Source organism: Crotalus tigris, unplaced genomic scaffold, assembly GCF_016545835.1.
Source record: "Crotalus tigris isolate CLP2741 ecotype Arizona unplaced genomic scaffold, ASM1654583v1 scf7180000017771.5222438, whole genome shotgun sequence".
NCBI lineage: Eukaryota > Metazoa > Chordata > Lepidosauria > Squamata > Viperidae > Crotalus > Crotalus tigris.
The window spans coordinates 2,485,818-2,506,872 of NW_024096622.1; the positions used below are offsets into that span (position 1 = coordinate 2,485,818).

Here is a 21,055-nt window from a genome sequence, read left to right on the forward strand (position 1 = left end):
TAACAGGATGCCCAGGGAGTTTTGTGTGCAGTTTTGATGAGCGCATAACTTTTTAAATCTGTAACCTTTCTACTCTACTCCCATTAAGCTGAACATATGAGCAAATCCTAACCCTCGACTTGTATAACATCCCTTTCCTAGAATTTACTAAATAGTGAGACTCATTGGACCAGTGGTGGGATTCAAATATGTGAACAACTGGTTCTCTGTGTGGATGCCACTTCCAGAAGTCCATTATGGGCCTGGGCAACAAAAAATTAGCTACCAGTTCTGCTGAAGTGGTACAAACCGGCTGAATTCCACCACTGCACTGGACTCAGATGCATGCAATGTGCATAACTTTTGTAAATGTTCCTGGAAGGAAGGAAGGAGGGAGGGAGGGAGGGAGGGAAAGAGGGAGGGAGGGAGGGAAAGAGGGAGAGAATGCTTTCAATATCTCTGGGTATCCATTTTTAAACTGACATTTTTCAAAATGAAGGTTAGATGCAGATTCCAAGTTATCTATAAGCTGAAATGCTACATTTTTTAGAGATTCGGTGTTCTCTAAAATTTATGCATTATCATTCCCTTGCTGAGGACCTGCAGAATTTGCAAGAGCATTTCACCATACAGGTGGTATCATTTCCTCAAGAACAGGAACAAAAAGTTTTTCAGTGGCATCTTTTGATATGGAGTCTCCTCCCCACTGTTTTTGGAAAGCTTGGTGGATTCATTCATGGTAGGGTTACCAACTGACTGAAAATAACCAGATGACTGACCTAGCCCTTTGTGGCCATCTAAGGGTTGCCCAGTCTGGTAGTCTGAATTCATGGGCTTTCTAGGAGAGGTTGGAAGGAGGATTTTTACTATCCTGAATAGAATTTAAAGTACAGGGTGAGAGGTGCAGACAAATGGTCAGCAAGTCTATATATTCCTGAAAAGAGAAACAAAATCAAGGAAGTACAGGTGGTCCTTGACTTACAACAGTTCATTTAGTGACTGTTCAAAGTTACAATGGCATTGAAAAAAAGGGACTTATGACCGTTTTTCATACTTACAACCGTTGCAGATCCCCATAGTCCATGTGATCAAAATTTAGATACTTTGGCAACTGATTCGTATTTCGGACGGTTGCATCGTCCCAGAGTTGTGATCCCCTTGTGACCAGCAAAGTCAATGGGGAAGCCAGATTCACTTAACAATGATGTTACTAATTTAACAACTGCAGTGATTCACTGAACAAATATAGCAAGAAAAGTTGTAAAATGGGATAAAACTCAGCAACATAAATTTTGGGCTCCAGTGTGATTGTAAGTGAAGGACTACTTGTAGTCTGTTGGGAAGGATAACTCTCCCTTTGAAAGGCACAGTAGAAGAGAGAAGGAAGAAAATATTCTATATTTCTTAACTGAAAAGTAAAAGTTCAGAATGAAATATGTTAAGTGCTGTTTTAGCAATATTAGAATATTTTCATAATCTATATAGATGATTGGATTTTTATTCATTTAATATTTTTAAGGAAAACAGCTGAGCCAGCCAGTTTAAATCTAATATATTCAAGCATGATGATTTTAAGAGCAGAACAAGTTGAACATAATGTATTCTCTGTTCCTAAAATAATACAGTACTGTAACTTGAGATAAGCAAATGTTGCTAAAATCAGTTTTTCCGAATCATGGTTCACTTGACAGCCTCAAAGGTAAAATTTTTTCCAGGTTTCACATTGTTTGAAAAACTTCTGAGTTAAAATAAATAAACATTTTTATGAGCTAAGTTGAGATTAGCATTTATCAGTCACAAAACAGCCACAAAACAAGCCCCCAGTACAAAATAATGCAGCAATGTGGGGATAAAGGAGAGTCAGTGTGTTTTGATATTTAGAAATTTCAATAATGGAAAAAATGCTGCTACCGGTATCAGAAATTTGCAGCATTGCCTGGCAATTTGCTTCTTCAATCAGGCTATAGTGGAGAACAAGTTGACGGGCAGATGTCTTTATGAGATCCTGACTGGTAATAATCATAATTTGACATGGTCATCTTATTGCTTTTACAACAAATTCTCGATTCCGAGCAATTGTGTTACAGAATTCTGTCGTAAACTTCCTTTAATTTAAGTACAACTTGATTCTGATTGCAAGTCTTTATAAAATCACTTTGTTCTGAGCAGTATTAGCAATATTACTGTCCCTGTTTTGTTTTGTTTTTCCAGCAAAGGATTTAGAATTTCTAGAATTGTGGCAAAAGAAAGAGCTCTTTTTGACCCTCATGATTACTTTACCCTGGCATGTGAGCAAAGCGTCCCCTAAATCCAGTTTGTTCCTTGAAGGCGTGAGAATTTCTCTACTGCATGAGGTCTGTGCAAATCATCTGCACTACAAAGGAATGCCCATTTTAGTAATCTGGGAATCGCAAATATTTAGAAACAGCATGCAACAATGGCAAAAGGAGAAGTAATTTAAAGTTTGCTGGGTTCTTATCCTAAATTGTATTTGGCCTGAAGTTCAGGAAGGAAAAAAGATCAATTCTTTTAATTGAGGGGTAACGGAATAGCAACATTGCACATTTCAGAAAAAAGGAGAAAATAATTTGCTTTATTTTAAAATTTAAATTGAGTCTCTTAAAATCTAGTTACATAATCTATTTGGCTAAGATGAGAAGTTCTTTATCCCTTTTAGGCATTGTGTTATTTAACTTTAATATTATTGTATATGTCTAAGAAATAATACAACTGAATTTTTAAACAATAAATCTTGAGCAAACAGAATTGTATTGTCCAGTCTTTCCCATTGCACAAATAAAGACCCAGTTCAAGGTTGAGATGATACACATTTTGATAACTCAGTTTTTGGTATATGCTGTAAAAGTGTCTTTCCAAAAATGTTATAATCTATGCTTGCCAATAATAGCAATCCAGGCAAAATAAGTTCAAGGTTTCTTGTAAATAACTAAATTCTTTGCCATCTTGTATGCCAGTGAGTAAATGGTATCTTATAACCTTGTTTTGCCTTAGAATCAGAAAGAAGTCCGGTTATTTCTAATTTGAGCAATTTGTTACCTGATAATGTCTGTGCATATTTGTTGTCCACTAAGTGCTTTTTTTCTGTCCTTGCAAAAGTTTGACAGTAAGGAGAGAGAAAGAGGCTATTCTATTCATTGCAGAAAATTCCTTGTATTGTGGGTTGTAGTATGCAGTAACCTGTTTCTGGAAAAGTCTAAGTTCAAAAGGATGGGACAATTTGGCATTCCGTGTTCACTGGTTTTGGGAATATATGTCAGACCTGTTGTTTGTTCATGGGAAAATTACTGGTAGCAAATATACAAAAATGCTTTATAGGACTCAACTCTGAGATCAGACTGGATAATACATTTAGTAAGTATATATTGTGTTGTAGACAAAATTGATGGATCTTGCTATAGGAAAATGTAATGCTCATTGACACTTTTTGTACTTTTTAATAAAACTCTATTGCTCTCCAGATTTACTTGGTATACACTTATGATGCTGGACTAGAAATTGGGAAATTATGAGTTCTAGACCTCGTTAGGCATAAAAGCCTGGTCTAGACATTGGTTCAGTCATTCTTTCTCAGCTCAACAGATCTAACAGAATAACAATGCTGATGGTGCTATTATGGTTGCTTACACAGTCAGCCAGATGTTTAGATTGGATTTGACATTTTTATCCATCTACTGATTCCTTCCCAGGTTGGGAATCTTATCAATGTTTTCCTGACCATTTCAAAACAGATATATTTCATGCAGAAGTATTTGGTCCAGGCTGATAAAGAAATGAAATTGATTGCTACGCTTAGTTCATTATTTGTATTTCGTTGAGGAATCTTGGCCAGACTAGATTTAATTCTGGCAGTTCCATGAACTTCAGCATGAACCTTCCAGTCATTTATTACAGAAAGAGGGAAGGTCAGATTTATAAGCGAAAAATAAAATAGAGCTAAGTCTCTTCCTTCTACTTTTTTACCATTGAAGTTGAGAAGGAACCTGGAGAAGAACAGGCTATTTTTCTTCTCAGCTGAGTAACTTCTTTGTCTTTATATGTGGGCTATTTCCTGCCTATTATCAAATTCAGTTTGTTCTTTAATAAACTATATTTAAGTCTGTTTGCTGATTAAATGGCACCCATCCGTAAAACCAATTCCCATTACCCACAGCTCTTCATATTTGTTCTGGAGGTTGAAGGAATCCGTCAAGAAGATAGGTTTGTGGAAGAAGGGCTTAGAGAAGACAATAGAATAGATAAATACCTTACATAAGAAGATCGAGTAAAGCCTTCTCTTTCTCATTTTTAGTTCCCAAAATGACGGTTATTCTTTGTCAGCGATAGAGCATATGCATGGGGAATATTGATGAATATTTAGTTTTGAGATGACTGACACTGAAGCAGAGGAGAAAAAAGTAGCAATATGATGTCATGTATTTGAAATAGACCCCTGTATAAATCAAATTAATCAGTCAATAAAATTTGGAGCAGTTCTTTTCCCATTTACATCTGTTTCATCATTTGTCATTAGGCAAATTTATAATGACAGTTTCATATTTTAAGGAAGCTCTAGTGACCTCTACAAAATAAGTCAGTGAACCTGTCACTAATAATTCCATTATTTAGCTGATAGTGCAGTCTTTAATCCAGAAATTATGTGTTAGGCCCCCTTTCCCCAAGGGAATACGTTTTCTAAACACATTTATCCACAGTAAGGATGCTATTCAGTATATTTAAATAGGTTTTAATAGATTTTCTACTCTGAATATAATTTAAGAACTAAGCTCTCAACAACTTCTGTCACTTGATTTAAATCAGTATTTATAATGATAATTTTTGTTTCTCAATATTGAAATCATAACTATGAATTTACAAATACCATGTATGAAAGTGCTAAATGTTACTGCACTATCACATTTTTAGCAATTTCTGCAAATATTCCTATGTCAGCAGGCTTCATTTTATGGCAGGGTGTATTTTAATATTTTTATGGGTGATTTAGAAATATTAAGGACTTAGGATAAAGTAAACAGAGAACATTAGGTTAACCCAGTGTTCTTCAACCATATATTGTGCAGTGTAACCTCCATTAGTTCTAACCATATCCTGGTTAGTTGATGATGTTGTAACTCTGCATATCTGACATTCTCAGAATAGAAAAGGTTGGATTAGGAATATAGAGGAAGATAGTTTGCATTTTATGTGATACACTGGATGGGTCTACACATCATGTTAACTATGGTTTGGCCTAATCACTTGTTCACTAATAAGAACAAGTGGTTCATGTAGAACTAAGCAAAAGTGTATCCATTGTTTGCATTAATCTGGTGTGCAATGTAGATGTTAAAAATAGGGATGCTCATTTGTCTTCTATAGATAATAGACAACCTTTGCTTCAGGGCCATATTGACTTAGATATTTGCTCTTCATAAGTTTTTAATTCCCATATGTTGTTATTACAGTCCCAACCAATACTGTATGGCTAACGATCATGAGTATCCCAAAAAGTCCGGAGATCTAAGTATGGGAAAATTTTAAAGGATTGTTAAAAAAAACAACCCTCCACACACCTGGACCAGGTATCTGAATTGCAGCAAATATAATTCCCAAACTTTTGCTTAGTTTGAATGATATTTGTGAGAGATGTACTCAGTACTTCAGTAGTAGCTCTAAATGGGCTAAGGTTATCTCAGAATTCAAGGAGCCTGATCTGTTTGTGATATCTGGTTAAAAACTAATTGAAAAAGTGAATGTGAAAATGTCAACTTTATGGGTGAAACCTTTTTAAAATGTTAGTTTGAGGGGAAATAGTTACATTTATAATGCATTGAAGACCTGGCTATTTTCCCAGTTATATGAGTGAGGGTAGAGATGAGTCGTGCTAGTGTCAGGTTCACAGCTGAAGGTTCAGTTAAGCTGATTTATTGCTAAAAGCCTGTGCGCTGGAGTCTTCTCAACTAATGGTTGGCATCTGGTTAGAGTTTGATAAAAGTCAACAGCTCTCAAGGGGTGTTAGACTTAGTTTGCTTGTGGCTATTTAGGGATTCTAAGCTGATCCCTCTTTTCACTCCATACCCATTTCTGCCATTCCTTCTCCTACAGCTACTATGAGTGGTTAATAATAATTTATTCTTGGCACCAGAGGGCTAAGGTTTGGGGAGGGGGTGCTGGTTGATCTGCTTTTAAATCTTGTAAGATGCCCAGAGCCACTTGATATGAGTGGCTATATAAGTTATATAAATAAATACATTATTTTGAAAAATTAATGAAAAATTATTGCAAAAACATTTTTATGCTTGCTAGGTAATAATTAAAATTGGCAATTTTCATTTCACATATGCAGGGGAAAATCAAAGTATCTCAGAGAAATTTAACACATACTTCTTAAAGTGTTAGAAGTTGAGTTCTGGCCCTTGATTTATCTCTAGCAATTGAAATTCTCAGGCTTGCTTCTCTTTGCCAAGAGACAGCCAGGCAAAGATTGTCTCTGCATTGGGTGAGTTGTATTTGGCCAGCTCAAAAAAAAAAAAAAAAAGTCACACTTTGTCTTGTGTTGTCTGCTTAAGTCTCAGATTATGTGCATGTATGCATGTGTTTGTATGCACTTGTGTTTGCAGTTTCAGTTTCAGAAAAAGATACAGTTTTTACTTTGTAGGATATAGAATAGTTTCTTCTGGAGAGTACTGGTTGTAAGTAGGTACACAGTGACTTCTTTAAGTGATTGGCTAATAGAGGAATCATTTTATGATGTCAAGATGATAGCATTTTTAATATATCGATCTCAGTCAATTTACAGTGTCCCACATGTGGCCATTATGAACAAAGCATTCATCATCTCCTTCCTTGGCTACTTGTAAAACTGCCCCAAAACTGCTTTGACAGCCCTGATTCTGCTGGTATAAAAAAAGATATGAATATGCAAATGACTCAGTGGGTAAGCAAATTTGTCTCAGCAGATAACTAATTGATGTATTCCAGTCTCCCATAGATTTTTCTAAATAGATCTGGATCTAAATAAAAAGAATATAGATCTTTCTATCAATATTTTTTTCTATTTCAAAGTAGGTAACAAATTCAAACTGAAATCTCAGTAGAATTTCCAGAGCATTTCTTGAATCCTTCACATTTCTGAAAATGGACCATCTTAATTAGTTCACCAACATATTAAAGGGGACCTGCTGCTATCACTAGCTGAGATCGCACAAAGATCATAACGCTATTAAATATTATCCAGTTCTTCTACCTTATATATGAGGGGGAAGCTAAAAATGTGAATTGGGGAATCCCTTTGAAGGCATGTTCATGTTAAAGAAGAAATAATGTAACTTTTGCATGCTACTGGTGTTATTGTGTGTGGATAGTTGTTAGATATACTACAGATATATTTCTTTCCATGAGCTGGAATATATTGGATATGCCTGTTTCTAGAATGTGTTGAATTGAATACTCTTATTGGGTATGCCAGTCATCTTCTCAGCACTGCACATAGTTGGCTAGGATGGGTGGTGTTTGCAAATTGCTTCTCAATGCTTCCCACAGCTCAAGGAAATCTAGTACCGGTACTAGATAAGCCGCTGATTGGATCATTTTTCATCAAGTTCTAGAGTAGAAATAGAAAAAGAAGCAGATTGCTTCTTGATTTTTTTTTTTTTTGAGACCAGAATTGATGGACCTTCCATATCTATCTCAAGCCTGCAGTCCTGAACTATTTCTGTCTTGATTATCTTGATTGGAAGAGGATTGTAATTTTGAGAGTTTATTTCCTTCATTCTTTCATTTTTTTTCTTCCTCTCTATTCCATTTTTGGTACATGTGTTAGCAATTTAGGCTGTCTGTCAGACAGAAGGACTGTTTTATTACTGATATCAATAAAGCAATGAAAGGCTTTTTTGTTTAAAGAGTCAGCATGAAAAAAAAGCTTTGAGTAATTAATAACCCTTACTATAGAGAGATGTCTCAGTCAGGGGCTGCAGCCTTATATGGAGATCCAATTTACCTGAAAGTCTCGGAATTGCTGTACAAGATGCTAAACTGGAAATAGACCTTCCATGATCAGAGGCAGTGTACCACTTGACAAAAGTTACTGAGGTGATGAGGGAGGGAGGAAAGAGTTTAATTAGAGTTACAATTAGAGTGGATAATATTTACTGCCTTCATTTTCTACTTCTATCCAATTTGTTGGAATTAATGAAATCTTTTGGTCTGACCCAGCTATATAAATCAGACTTATTTCAGCACTGTATAAATTTGAAGCTGACAATATGTCTCCCAATATGTCCCAAAGGTGCTTTTATTTTAAAAGCAACTGGACTTTGATTTTTCTTTAAGCCATTTCACTTTTCATTCAAGAATCATCTCCAAGATCTCCAAATAGTTTTGGATTACAGTTCCCATAATCCCCATTAGCTCCACCTCTGCTAGTTGGTACTGGAGAGAATTGTAGTCTCCAAACACCAGGAAGGTACCAGATTCCCCACTCTCTGTCTTTAACTGGTTCAAATACTAATTAAAATGTCTGTGAAATTTTAATAAAGCTGTCCGAAAGAATATAGCCAGTGATAAATTTAGATTAGTGTTTTCCAAACTTAGTACCGTTAAGAAGTCTGGACTTCCACTCGGAGAATTCTCCAATCAGAATTTTGAAAGTTGAAATCCACATATCTTAAAGCTGTCAAGTTTGAAAAACAGTGTTTTATGTTCTGTATTCCCTTCAAACAGTACAGCTATAAGTAATAGGGAAACCTGACACTTTCCCCTAATAAATTGAGCAAAGCCACGTTACAATCAAAACCTGCCTTCCCAAAGTCTCATGGAGATCAAATCTTCACCCCCAGCTGTTACCATTGAGTCTTTGCCCCTTGGAGCTAAATAGGAAAGCAAGTCTCCTATAGGCAAAGAAGCAGTGGAAATTCCTGCCCCCAGAAAGTTTGATTTGAGGCAATTTGCATCTGTGTGTCATTCCAGCTCATTTCTGCAGTATTGCAGGGCACTCCAACTTGCCTTTTTCCTGTTGTTTCTGCTGATGGGAGCTATTAACCAATCGCATTTGCTCAACTGAAGCTGTTAATGGAGCTTCACATCAAGGCAAAGCTTTAAAATTCATCAACAAGGGGTTTGCTGAGCATGAAAGGTTTGTTTCCAGGCTTTCCAAAAAGGAAAATCTTAATCTTTCATTTCTGTTCATTTGAGAGCAAGGATTTCAGAATTAGGTGAGTTATTTGTAAGTTTACAGTTGGATGTTGTGGGTTTTTTTTTTTTTTTTTTTTTTTTTTTTGGCATTGATGAGTTACATATAAAATTGTTGGCTGGAAAAGAAATTGCAATTGCAGATGAAGAACTTTATATGCCTAGATGGGTTGTAAAACTTGATTAAATTTGGTACGATAGGAACAGCTAAATCCCAATTTAAGGATTATGTCTTTTTGTTCTGACCAATGTGAAACAAGGTATTTATACAATTATTGCAAAATGGAATTAGCTTCTTAATTTGGGGCTTATTTAAGAAAGCAGACTCTGCCTGTAATACTGACATGACAGATGCTTGATAATTAAGTGTATTTAATTATGTGTATTAAATGTAACTTCTCTTCAAAGAACACAAGTTAGGCAGACTTGCTTTGAACGAAATGTACTTGCTAGTCATTGATGTAACATTTTGGAAGTTTTTCATTGCAAAATCTGCTATGGAAGATAAAATACATCTCAAAACTGTGTTATAATTATTTTTTAAAAGTATATGTATGAATTGTAAGTCAAATACCTGTTAAGGTTATTGTGTGTCAGGAGCAACTTTCACTTGTATTAGCTATGCAGTGTTTGTTAGAACTTTTCATTATTGAATAGCTGTGTTCAAGCTATTCTATGCAACTCTTAACTAATTTTTCACACATGTGGAATAGTTTGTATGAATTTATTAATGTATAGTGTATTCTCTTTATAAAACCTCCGAGTGCTGTGTTTAAATATTGACATTTCCTGGTTACATAATTATTTACAAGCCTCGGTGTCTTTTCAATGTAGGTACTTTCTTTTGCAGTTTGGGCAAATTGCATTTCATGCTAAGCTCCTGGTAAAAATGTATTTTTTTTCTTTAGAATGTTTAGCCTGAAAGTAATTAAAAATAATTGCAAAGCGGGTTAGTTTAAGTGCATGAATATGATTTATAATAAATGCCAAATATGTTTAAATGCCAAACTGAAGGTTTGAAACAAAATTTCTATAAAGATTAAACTGATACTATAAAAGAATATTTCTGGCAAAATAATGTTTTTTAAAACTCAGTTGAGGGTAAAGTATGTACAAATTATAGCCAAAATACATTATAAAACGTTTGCTTCTTTAATTAAACTTAGCCTATATCTCAAGCTTACAGTATTTTTAATTATTTTATTCCCTTTTATCTTAAATTAGACAAAAGTTTTGTATTAGTCTCTTAGGTATGATATTGTTAGGAAAGAGATAAAACATTAAGTAGAGTTTTGTTTCTGTGTAATAGTTCTGTATTGTTTTTCATTAAAGTCAGAATAACCATTGTTGTACAAAAGGAAACAAGATTATGTGTTGTAACAGCAAAAATTGGAATTCCAGATTTAAAATTTAAGTGTAAAAGCCTGTTCGTTCTAAGCTGTGTGGCATTTTCTTTTGATCATTCCTTCTTGCCAGCTATGTTGAGATGCAGTGACATCTTAGATGGATGGATGAAGTATGAAAACCAATTGCCTTGACTTGCCCAAGCAAAGTTGCTTTTTTATTAGAGACATGTCATTTATACCTTTTTTACAGTCATGTTTTTTCTTTAGCTTAAGCATCATCAAGATACTATTATGCTTTTAATTCCATCTCTCCATTTTTTATTCCTGTTCCCATGAGTAATTGATCTTTTTAGTGTATTCCATTGCTGGAAATTTTGAAAATGTGCATTGTCTGCACTTTACTTTTTTACAGTCTTGATATGCTGATCTCTGAAAACATGTTAGAGAAAAAATGTGATTCCTAATCCATTCACTGCATGACATGAACCTCTTTGTTCAAGGTCAGGAGAAGTATGTAAAATTACTGAAGACCGATGGATTGCTGACAAGTTTCATGATGACTGAGAGGAGAAAACGTTCGATTAAAATATTTGGGTTTGGTTTCTGCTGAATAATGCCAGCAAATCAATTTTTGCTGATAGGTTTATAAAGAAGGTTCCATTAAATAAATGAATCAATAACTGATTCAAAATTTATGTCCAGTAAACCAAGTGCAAAAGAGCAATGATTGATTCAGATATAAGAAGGGTGTAAAATTAATACAGCTGACACTCAAAACCAATACTGAATGTAAAGTCACCTTCAAAGGGGAAAATTGCCCTTAGGTTGAGCTCAATTCCAGCTACCTACATGGATTCAACAATGCAGCTTTGGGGAAGAGTACAGAAGAATTTTGCCACTCCAGCCTTTGTGAGTATTAACTTGCCCACAGCACTGGTATTGGTCTCTGATCCAGATATTAACCAGGTTCACCTCTGCCTCCAACCTCTGCAAAGTGCTGCCATCCAACAATACCTTTGATTAAACCAACTTTTGGGACCTGGAAGCATACCTTTTCTGTAGTAGCACTTATTATTTTGTGTTTGGCCCTGAAGATCTGGCTCTTTGACCAGGCCTTTGGTATGAGTGATTGAAGCCTCCTTTAGATTGCATTGGTGGTTTTTCTTTGTTCCCATTCAGGTTTTGTCATTTTGGGGGGACATCTTTATTCTTTTTGTTTCCTTATTAATATTTAAAACAATTTGGAAACTGCCCAGGGTCAAATTTAATAGAGTTATTAAATTTATATGGCCTGGATATACATACATACATACATACATACATACATACATACATACATACATGTCATTAAAATGTGAGCGCCACATTGTTGTGATTAAAAAAGAAAAAAACAGCAAACAAATACCTGGGGAAATCAAGTAGCATTAAATAGTAGCAGTAAATAGCAGCTTTACTCTGTGGACTTCAATTCCCAGTATACTGACTGACGAATTCTGGCAGTTGAAGTCCTCACAACCTAAAGTTGCTGAGATTGAGAAACAGTCACATTCTATGGGATGGGTGTTGCAATTTGAATTTTGCTGCAGAAAAAACACTTGTGTGCCCAAAATTGTATAATAGAGCACCTCATAAATAAAGTCACAAGGCAGTTGGTATAGGGAGAAGCAATTCTAAACACTTTCAAATCTTAAGCCACATTGAATTTTAAAGGAAAGTGCATCAGGTGGGGTCAGGAACAATTGGGTAGCACATGCAGCTCTCTTCAAGGAACAGTCATAACTGATGAATTCACCCAAATGCCCTGAATTCCGTAACTTAAATTTTAGCAACTAACTATGCAATTTTTTTTCTCCAGAATAAACTCTTAAGACCTAGTCCAAATTGATACTATGCATGGAGAAATAAAGAGGCTTTATCAATTTGAATTTAAAATTTATGTCGTCCTAAAGATGGCAGTCAATGCACAATACTAAAGCTGATGTCATAATAAAAGTTTCCTTGCTATTCTGATTTCATATTATTGGCCTTCATCCAGCCCATTACTGACTGCAAACACTGATTCAGCACCTGCATAGATATGCCATTTGACTCTGATGAAATTGACTTAAGCATTGTCAAAATATTGACTAATGTGTCCTACTTGATTTCAGTGGGGCTAAAACATAATTAAGTTTAGAGCCAACTCGTTGATAATAATGCTGAATTTTCACTTAAAGATGAATTAAAATGTAGTTAATCAGCTGTGGGTTTCTTACACTTCATTCCTCCCTTGCTGCAGTAAAGGTACATATCTATCCCTTTGGAAAGAGATGTCCAGATGTGTTCTATTGAAGAGAAAGCAATTTTGCATTAAAGCCGTCAGCGGTTTCAGATTGGATCCTAAACCTTGCTGGAGGCACATTCAGTTCCAAATGAAGAAGCTAGTTAAATTTGTATGTTCTTTAACAACTAAAGCATGTCCAAACCTTTTTCCGTGCAACTACAGATCTCCATGAGTACAGAAGTTTTGTAGGTTTCAGTTCTGCACAATTTCAGGAGCAGTGACAAGGAAGAGGGTTAAAAATAATTTATTTTTCAACAAGGTGAACTTTAATACACCACTAATTAGAGTAAATTTTCTAAATTGTCAATGCACAAATTTTTTTGATACATCTTGAGGTAGACTCAAACTTAGGGGAGCAATATTAGATGACCCAGTGCTTCCTTGATGAGAAAAGAATGGCATAGTTTAATAAGACAGAGGTTTCAAGAAATAGCTAGAGGCCTATAAACAAAATAAGCTAGTGCCAGGAAAGTCAGAAAAACTCCCACATATTATGAATAGCAAAGAGGTTAGGGAATTCCAAAAATGTCTAGTTAAAAGCCAGAAGCTAAGATCAATGACATTATGCATTTTTAGAACTTTGTAACTGCCCAAGGAATAGTGGCTTGAGAGGTAAATAGATGTTACTGATAAAAAGATCAGGCACCACCTGTTATGTCTGTTTTAATTTCTTTCTTTCAATCCACAATTTTATGGCAGAGGAAAACTTAACTTTTGCAACTTTCTCTTTGTTGGATTGGATTTGAATTGTTGTGACTGAAAAGCTGGATGCTTTCTTAGAAGAATCCTGTTGAGTGACACTAATGAAATGAAACAGGTTATTGCATTTTGCTCAGTTTAATTTTCTGGCAATCTTTTTTGTGAAGTGAAAAAAACTTGTGAAAAAAAAGATATTTTTACCTTCTCTTTATAAGGGCCTCTCTTTATTTAACAGAACTATAGGTTCAAATAATATATTTCTAACTAATATTGCTTATTTGAATTTATAACCAGGATTCATTCTCTTCCTCCCTCTCCCTCCCTCCCTCCCTCCCTCCCTCCCCCTTCTCTTGCATTATCTAGGTATTTTTAAATGTAAAAGTTGCAATATTTGTTTTTTGAAATACAATTTTATTTTAAGTAAATAATTATTGGAATCAAATGTATCTAAAAGTTTTCAGTGATTTAAAGACTTATAAATTGGGGTTTATAAATGCTTTGTTTGAAGGAATGGGAGATGTTTACCTATATCTAAAAGTCATCTTTATTTGAATGAATGCAAAATGTAATACTATATTTAAGTGTAGACATGATTACAGGTTTTTTTTAAACTTACAGAGTATGTGCTTTTAAAAAAGAGTTTTCAGTATTGCAAAACAAAACAAAACAGGATTTTATGGAAATTGGAGAAAGAGGGAGAGTACCACTATATTGCTAGGTTTTGAATAAAGTTTGAGCATACTGTTGGTATATTCTTAGAAGACATTAGCTGGACCAGTTTATTAACCTTTCTTTAAGCAAATGTTGCTAGCCATGTTGATTCAGGAAAAGGTGGGGGAAAGGCCAGGCTATCATTTACCCAATTATTCAATTGGAATCAGACAATCTATGTCTTCCACGTTCTACCAAGAATGTACATAAAATAGCCCAAAATCTGATACTAAAATGAGGTTGCTGGATATGATTTACCTTATTATCTTAGTAGTGGTTTATAATTCATTCATATACTTATTAAGTTAATGTTATTGTACTACAAGTCTTTCTCCCCAGATTGCTAGCAATATATCAACATATCAAAACAGCAGTAAATAGAATTCAGAAATAGAAATTAGCTGTCTTTTCTTTGATTAAGCCCTTTTGCATGCCAAAATGAATGAATTCTTATAGCCACTGTTTTGTGTAAATATGGTCTTCGTAGATCAAATGATTTAATGTGGATGCTTTGTTTAGAAAACTATCAGCCAATGGAAACAGCAGAGAACTGGTGAGCTCCTCTTCCTTGTCCACAGCCCTACTGAAGGTACATAGCCCTCTCTCTGGGCAAGTTTAATTTGAATCTGTGCTTTTAAAAAAAGGGTTGGATTTGATGGCATAAATGGCACTTCTAAACTCTATAATTCAGTGATTTTGCGGCTTATCAATATTAATATAATATTATCCACATTCCCTTAAGTTTAATATGTAACAAGGTCCGTGAGTGTATGTTTCTTAAAGGGGAACCTTATTTATGAAATGTAGCCCCGCTTAACATCTGTTTTATTAGCTGCTCTGAAGCTTGCTCAGTCCATCAGAAACATGTGGTAAAGTATTTTAAAGAAATATTTTGTTCAGAAAATCACCATTCTCCAGCACTGGAGATGGATAATCCACGCAGTGGGTTGAGACTGTATTCCTGGCCAATCAGATCAGTCAGCCAAAGTTGCCACGCCCCGTCTTGGACCATGATCCTTTAGTCTTGACTGATCTGGCCATGAGACATCTACAACTTTTGGCTCCTGGGCAGATATAGTTCCTTTCCATTAGGGGGGATTTTTTTTTTTTCTAGTAGCTGAAATTGCTTAGTTTAAAAGCTAATTAGAGGTAATTTAATTCAATTTAATTGATCACTCAAAAATTTCCTTGATAAATTGTAAGACTCAGGAAGTCAGATTCCTACAGGGGAAACCACCCCCACTTAAAAGGGGGAAATCCCTAATTCCCCTCCCTAACCCAAAACCCCCAGCCACCTTCCAGCAGCCGGCAGCCGCCGTAAACAAACGGGGAGGCTCGGGCAACCCCTCGCGTTTAAAACAAACGAACAAACAAAAAAAGACAGAAAGGCAGGCAGTTAGCAAGGGAAGTGGAGGACAAAGGGGACGCATGCTGGGAGGGAGATTGATTAAGGGAAACAGCTGGCGTGCGAAGGAGCAGTCTTTTCACTCCAGGCTGCTCAGGATTTTTTAAACGAGGCGCCATTGTCTGCACAGCTGGAAGCACGCGCAGCTCTTTGTTACAACCGCACGTGGCATAGGCAGCCTTGTTAACACATGCGCAGTAGTCTCCTGGCAGCAGCGGCCATATTTTTTGTCCAAACAGGGGAGTTAAAGTTCCTTGAGAAAGCTAGGTTCAGCCGCTGGAGTGAATTAATAGGCAAGCAGTACTGGGGTACTAAAGCATCTATTATTCATCCAGAGACATTCAAATCAGACACATAGCTACTGGTTCCAGGACTTGGTGTCTTCTACCTAAAGTAAATAAGAACCTTTCATAACTAACTGTGTTTAGTTGCCTTTGGCTCCTTCCAGACTTCGGGTCCCCCATTAGTGGCCCGTACGCCTCTGGATTTAGTGGTGGGTTCCAGGCATCCCCAGTCGCGTGCCTGTCCTTACCCACCATAGTCAAGCCGGGTTCCAGGCATTCCCATTAGCGTGCCTGTTCTTATCCGTGCACAGTGACTAACTCTGACAATTTTGCAGAGTCTGCTCCTGAGTTCCAGACGCCCCCAGTAGTGCGCCTGTCCTTACTCAAAGTTGGAGCTCTCCTACTACCTGGGTCCCCCCTATCGCGGCCCAGCGTTAGTGGAGAATGGAGGAAGCAATCATTCCCTCCACTGGAGCCCCGCCTTCATCCTCTGGAGCACCTGCTTCAGAGGATTCGGAATCCTCTGCAGCCCCTAGAAAGGCTGCAAGGAAGTCATCAAAGAAGGCTGACAAACAGGCAATCAGAAGACACCAAGCCCTAGAAAAAGAGTTCGACAGAGCCCAGAAAAGGGCCAGAATTGAAAATAGGCAGAATGGGGGAATAGGTCCTGATCTACCGCTGGGTCTCCCTTCATCCCCACGGGCCATTTGGTCATTAGGGAGCTCATCACAGTCCCAAACAGAGGGTGGGATAGGCGAATTCTCATCGCTCTCCCGATCCCCCTCCCCACGGAGGTTACAGGAAACCCCGAGGACCATGCTAACCACAGCACCTGCAGGGTCGCAGGCAATGGTCACTCCTCCTGCATTGACGGGGGATCTGCTAGCTACCCTAATAGCACAGGCAGTGGACTGTGCATTTGAGGCCAGGGCTCAAACTTCAAAAGCCAAGCCTCTAGGACTTAGAACGAGGCATCGGGAGGAAACGGAGGACCATCAGGACCTCTCCTCCGTCTCAGACTCGTCGGTCTCTGAGGAAGCTTACCTGGACCAGCCAGGTACGTCACAAGGGATTCAAATGTCTGAGGAGGAGGAGGACACCTCACCTCAAGGGCCGTCCTTCAGCGGCCTGTTTAACCCTTCTCTTTTTGTTACTATTCTGCGCAAGGCTGAGGCCACAGCCCATTTGGGGCATGGGACACCAGCGGAGCCTGTCACAGTTGACACGGAGGCTGAGCCGACGTTCGCCGAAAAGGTAACCACCCAACACCGCATACCTTGCCCGACCATGTTCCTAAACACAATAAGAAAACAGTGGGCAGCGCCAACCTCCCTACCGCTTCCTAGCAATGCGGAGAGGAAGCTATTTAACGTAGCAAGGGAGCTAGAGGGAACATTGGAGGTGCCGGTGGTGGACGAACCCATAGGTCCCCTGATATCGGACACGGCCATATCAGGAGATTTTGCTGAAGCTCTTAAAGCCGAGGACCGAAAGAGTGAGTCCAACTACAGGAGAACGCACCAGGCAATAGCTTGGGCTACCAGGGCGTCTACCTCCGCGTCCTTTTTCACCAGAGCCACACTTTGTTGGCTCCGTGAGTTACAGGGCCGGGTTCCCATGGAAGATATACGCACTCACCAGGAACTGAGCAAAATGGTAGCGGCCACGGAATATGCGTCGGACGCAACACTTTTAGCGACCAAGTTTTCAGCCAAGGCAATGGCGGCAAACAACACGAGCAGGCGCATCCTCTGGCTAAAGAACTGGCAGGCGGATACCAAATCCAAGTGGAAATTGGCTTCGGCTCCGTACCAAGGGGCAAAGCTGTTTGGTGAGGCACTAACGCCATACCTGACAGAGAACAAGGACAAGCGCAAGGTCCTTAAACACATGCTTAAAAGGCAGGACAAGAGACCCGGCTCCTGGGGAAGGAAACAATCCTTTCGTACAGAAGCCAGGGTCAACTACTTTCAAAATTCCCAACCCTTCCAAGCTAGACAGGATAGGGAAAGACAGGGGGACAGACAGAACACAAGACATAGGCAAACACAGGGAAGACGGCCCTTTCGGGGGAACAACCGCCCCTTCCGCCGTACCAGATGACTCCCGCCCAGACCTTCCCATAGGGGGCAGACTAGCAGGGTTTGCTCCCCAGTGGGAAGAGACCACCACGGACGTATGGGTCAGGAACACCATACGTCATGGTCTATCTCTAGAATTTCTCTCAAAGCCCCCGAACCGCTTCCGCCCGTGCCCCTGTCCCACAAACCCAACAAAGAGAAGGCTCATGAACGAGGCCGTTCAGCACCTTCTAAACATACGGGCCGTAGAGCCGGTGCCTATGAACCAGAGAGACCAGGGGTTTTATTCTATCCTCTTCGTGGTCCCAAAACCCTCGGGGGGTTGGAGAGCCGTTTTGGATTTGAAAAGGCTAAATTTCTACATAAAATACCGCAAATTCAAAATGCAGACACTACGCTCCATCCTTGGAAGCGTAAGGAAAGGGGATTTTCTGGCATCGATCGACCTCACGGAGGCATACTTGCACATCCCTATCTCTCTGGCTCACCGCCGCTTTCTACGGTTTGCCTACAGGGGGCACCATTTTCAATACAGGGCACTTCCATTCGGCCTGTCATCAGCGCCCAGGGTGTTCACCAAGATTCTGGCGGTTCTGGCAGCACAACTAAGAAACGTACCAGTCAGAGTCCAGTGCTACCTGGACGATATTCTAATCCAGTCATCGTCCGCCCAGCAGTCTCGGGCGGACCTAAAGTTAGTGATAAAAATGCTGCAGGACCACGGCTTCTCGGTGAACTTTCCAAAGAGCCATCTAACCCCAACTACGAGAATACTCCACCTGGGAGCGGTCATAGACACAAAGGAATGCAAGGTGTACCTATCACAGGAACGCCTCAGCAGCATAAAGAAAGCCGTAAAACAGGTAAGCCGCGGTCAGTCAGTGACGCTGGTCTGCCTTTCCCAGCTGCTAGGGAAGATGATATCGACCATAGCAATAGTTCCTTGGGCAAGGCTGCACTCAAGAGAACTGCAATGGTTCATGCTCCCGTTTCAGAGACAACAAATCAGTGCATCACGGAAGAGGGTAGGCATACCTCTGAGAGTACGACACTTCCTCAGGTGGTGGCTATCTCCAGCTCTCCTCAGGGGGTCCCCCTTCAGGGAACCAGACAGAGTAGTAGTCACAACAGATGCGAGCTTATTCGGCTGGGGAGGCCACTTGGGGACCAAGTGGACACAGGGCCGCTGGTCAGCGGTGGATCTCCGACACAACATAAACTGGCTCGAGCTGCGGGCTATTCACCTAGCGTTAAGGCATTTTCACAGCAGCATAAAAGGCAGGCACGTACTGGTCCTGACGGACAACGTGACAGCCAAGGCCCACATAAACCGTCAGGGGGGCACACACTCTCGCTCGCTCTCGGCCGAGGCCCTCCTACTGGGGGCCTGGGCGGAACAAAATCTGGCCTCCATAAAGGCCGACCACATATCGGGGGAGGCAAACATCCAAGCAGATCTGTTGAGCAGATCAACAATAGATCACTCGGAGTGGCAACTACACCCGAGGATCTTCAGGGAGGTCTGTCACCGCTTCGGGCTTCCCCAGGTGGACCTTTTTGCCTCTCCTTCCAATGCCCACCTAACTCGCTTCTTCTCCCGATTCCCATCCAAGGGAGCAGAGCAGACGGACGCGTTACGGAGCCCATGGCCAAGGGGGCTCCTGTACGCGTTTCCACCCTTACCTCTCCTTCCGGCGGTAGTACGCAAGATTCTGCGGGAAAGGGCCGAGGTAATCCTTGTGGCCCCTTATTGGCCAAGGAGACCTTGGTTCGCAGACTTGAGGAGTCTCTCCCGCACGAATCCATGGCGGATTCCTCCGGAGAGGATCTCCCTCAAGCAGGGGGAGATCTCCCACCCAGAGCCACAATGGCTACAACTAGCCGTCTGGCTCTTGAACGGTCAATTTTAGCCAAGGGGGCTTGCTCACAGGGTGTAATTAGGGTCATACAGGCATCAAGGCGCCCCTCCACGAACCGTATCTACGAGGCCACGTGGAGAAGCTTCCAATCATGGTGCTCTAAACAGGAATTGTTACTCGAAGGGATCACAATTCCCAAGATCCTAGAATTTTTTCTAGATGGCCTAGAGAGGGACCTCTCGCCAAACACACTGCGCAGGCAAATTGCCGCCCTCTCAACTATACTTTCTGCCAGCCCCGGTGAATCCTTGGGCAAGCATCCCTTAATACGATCCTTCCTCAAGGGGGCTGCAAACATCAGACCGCCAACCGTGCACAGGTATCCATCGTGGGAACTACCACGAGTACTACAAGCTCTTACCAGAGCGCCCTTCGAACCACTCAAAACATGTGACATTCGCTATCTGACCCATAAGGTAGCATTCTTGGTAGCCATCACGTCAGCTCGGCGGATATCCGAGTTAGCTTCTCTCTCAATGAGGAAGGACCTGTGCCATTTTCACAGGGACAAGGTAGTCCTAAGAATAGACCCTTCATTCATTCCAAAGGTCAACTCCCTTTTTCACAGATCACAGGAAATAGTCCTACCAGACTTCTGTCCAAACCCAGCTCATCCCCTGGAACAACAATGGCACACCTTGGACGTACGCAGGGCACTAAGACATTACATTTCACGCACAGCGGAATTCCGACGCTCGGAAGCGCTTTTCATATCCTTCCACCCTGCTACTAGGGGCCGGAAGGTCTCGTCCTCTACCATCGGTAGGTGGATTAGGGCATGCATCACGGGGGCATACCAGGCGGAGTCCTTGCAAGTCCCCAAGCATATCACAGCCCATTCCACAAGGAGTGCTGCCACCTCAGCAGCATGGGCCATGCAGGCTTCTATTGAAGAGGTATGCAGGGCAGCCACTTGGGCCTCGCCCTCTCCATTCATTCGTCATTACAAAATTGACAGGTACTCCTCTGCAGAGGCCTCCTTCGGTAGGAGGGTTCTCCAGCAGGTGCTAGACCAAAGTTGCACACGGGACCAGTCTATTCCCCAACCCAAGGGACAATAGGCTTTGGTATGTCCCACTGCGTGGATTATCCATCTCCAGTGCTGGAGAAGGGGCGTTGACT

The 21,055-nt window shown here is 39.9% G+C and overlaps 1 protein-coding gene across 8 annotated transcripts in view; it reads left to right on the forward strand.

Moving 5' to 3' along the window:
* Positions 1-21,055, forward strand: part of DISP1 (dispatched RND transporter family member 1) — a 71,355-nt gene that overhangs the window by 13,280 nt on the left and 37,020 nt on the right. For 5 of the 8 annotated variants that reach the window (XM_039341667.1, XM_039341668.1, XM_039341670.1 and 2 more), the window contains one exon: positions 14,764-14,833. The exons of 2 other annotated variants lie outside the window; for them this stretch is intronic. The gene's annotated coding sequence lies outside the window, so the exon portion shown is untranslated. Of the gene's footprint in view, positions 1-434; positions 9,189-14,763; positions 14,834-21,055 lie in introns of those variants that run through there. One more of the 8 variants, XM_039341672.1, reaches the window with a different exon arrangement.